This window comes from Penaeus japonicus, unplaced genomic scaffold (genome assembly GCF_977035675.1).
Source record: "Penaeus japonicus unplaced genomic scaffold, GWHDUDI00000001_assembly GWHDUDI00000020, whole genome shotgun sequence".
Lineage (NCBI taxonomy): Eukaryota > Metazoa > Arthropoda > Malacostraca > Decapoda > Penaeidae > Penaeus > Penaeus japonicus.
In genome coordinates this window covers 38472422-38474593 of record NW_028234422.1, presented here as the reverse complement: position 1 = coordinate 38474593, position 2172 = coordinate 38472422, and the positions used below count along the sequence as shown (strand labels likewise).

Below are 2172 nucleotides of genomic sequence, written 5' to 3'. Positions count from 1 at the left end.
GTATCCAAATAAATAAAAAAATGGGAGGGGGGGCGACGGGAGACAAGTGTAGAGAAGCTAATGCTTGACACTTTTTTGAGAGCTGAATAAGGATTCCAAGAGTCCTAGGTGTCCAGCGCGAGAGGCAGAGCGAGGCAGTACCTTGATCGAGCTCCCGTCTCCCAGCTGTGTACCTCGCTGTCTCCCTCCTACATACAGACACCCTTAAGCGAAGGGCCAGTCAGTACTGAGCCGTTGTAGGGTGAGGGCGCTCCCTCCATCTCCTGGCTTCACCTTGTACCATCGATCGTATTGCTAATTGTGTACCTCGTTTTCCCCGTGGTGTGACCTCCGCTCTGAGGGCAAGAGGCTCTCGGGCGAGCTTTCGAGGGCGAGCTTTCGAGGGCGAGCTGTGTGTCCGAGTCTGGACTGTAGGGCTGTCCCTTCCCGGTTTTTCTTTCTTTCTTTCTTTCTTTCTTTTTGTTATCTTTCACTTTCAGTTCGTTTTTTTCTGGTCTGATTCTTAAATTCTATTTTTGTGTTTATTGTTCTCTTTATACTTCATTCATTTATATTTCATTTCATCTTATTTTTATTCCTGTTTTTTAGTCCCCCTTTCTTCGTTCTGTATTTCTCTGCCGTTTATTATCCATACTTTAATTCCCTTTTCTCCCAACCTCTCTCTCTCTCTCTCTCTCTCTCTCTCTCTCTCTCTCTCTCTCTCTCTCTCTCTCTCTCTCTCTCTCTCTCTTTCTATCTCTCTCCTTCTCTCTTTCTCACCAGTCTGCAAGAGACGCCCCAGCACTCTGGACGCTCCTCCTGTGTTTTTCTCAGCGACGTATTAAGAAGTTCACATCCACCCAAGGTAAGACAGCAATGCGCGCGAGAGGATTGGTATACATGTGACTGTTGTATGACCTGGTCATGGTAGGTTAGCTATTGTCTTTCCTTGCGCGCATAGGGGTCATCTTATAATACAGCTGTTGATTGACGCAAATACAAGGACTTATAAACCCGAAAAATGTTGTTACACAGTGACAGACACGGGCGATGAGACAAAACATGCGTGTATTCGAAAAGAGCATCAGTTTAGTTAGAATGTATATGTGTTATGATATTTTTAGTTTTATATAATTATATATATATATATTTATAATATATAGTACTAATATCCTATATATATTTTTATATTCAGTATATATTAATAGATATATATATTTATATAGTATATATATATAGAATGACGCTCTCTTTCTATGACGAGACATTTACGCCAAGAAAAATACATGATGAAATCGATATTCGTGAAATATCGAATATGTTGGAACAAAAACTCAATTACATATAACTTTCTTCAACGACAAAGCAGCGCGACACGCTATAACATGATGATAGTCAAACAGTAAATTATGGGACAAAAATATTTGACTCATAATATAATATTGTATATACTATATATATATATAATATATATATAATAGATTATTTATTATTTATATATTATAATATATATTATAGTATACATATATATAAGAGTAACGATTTATTATATCTCAGTTATATTTGATTATAGTATATATATATATATTAGCCATAAAATATACGCATAAGATGAATGAGCATGAGTAGTGTGTTAGTGTATGTGAAACATGTGGGTGTGAGTCTGTGTGTGATGTGTGCACTATATTAAATATATATTAACATATATCGTACATAATATATGTTATATATAGTATTAATATATATCTATATATATATATTATAAATATATGTATGTATGTAGTAACATGTGATGTTTTATATGTTTTTTTATGTTATGTATTCTGTATTTATACATGTGTGTGTCGTGCTTGCTATTTATATTATATATTAGACTATATCATTGTATATATAATATTATATATATTTATATTTACTATTTATATATTTTATGTATACATTATATTTTATATATATATATATATATACATATAATATAAGTATGTATGTATGTCTGTATGATGTATATGCATATATACAAATACACTCACACACACACCACAGCATCACATTCACATATTTATGTTAATATATTTTATATATATTATATTATATATATATATATATATATATTATATATATATATATACTTATTATATTTCTGTATATGTATTATATAAAATTTATATATTATTTTATATATATATATTTATT

General features: G+C 32.1%; 1 protein-coding gene across 1 annotated transcript in view; it reads left to right on the top strand.

The window, feature by feature from the left end:
• Positions 1 to 218: 218 nt before the first annotated feature.
• Positions 219 to 2172, top strand: part of LOC122265428 (ras-related protein Rab-37-like) — an 83548-nt gene continuing 81594 nt past the window's right edge. Inside the window, exon 1 of the mRNA XM_086548454.1 lies at positions 219 to 844. The gene's annotated coding sequence lies outside the window, so the exon portion shown is untranslated. The remainder of the gene's footprint in view (positions 845 to 2172) is intronic.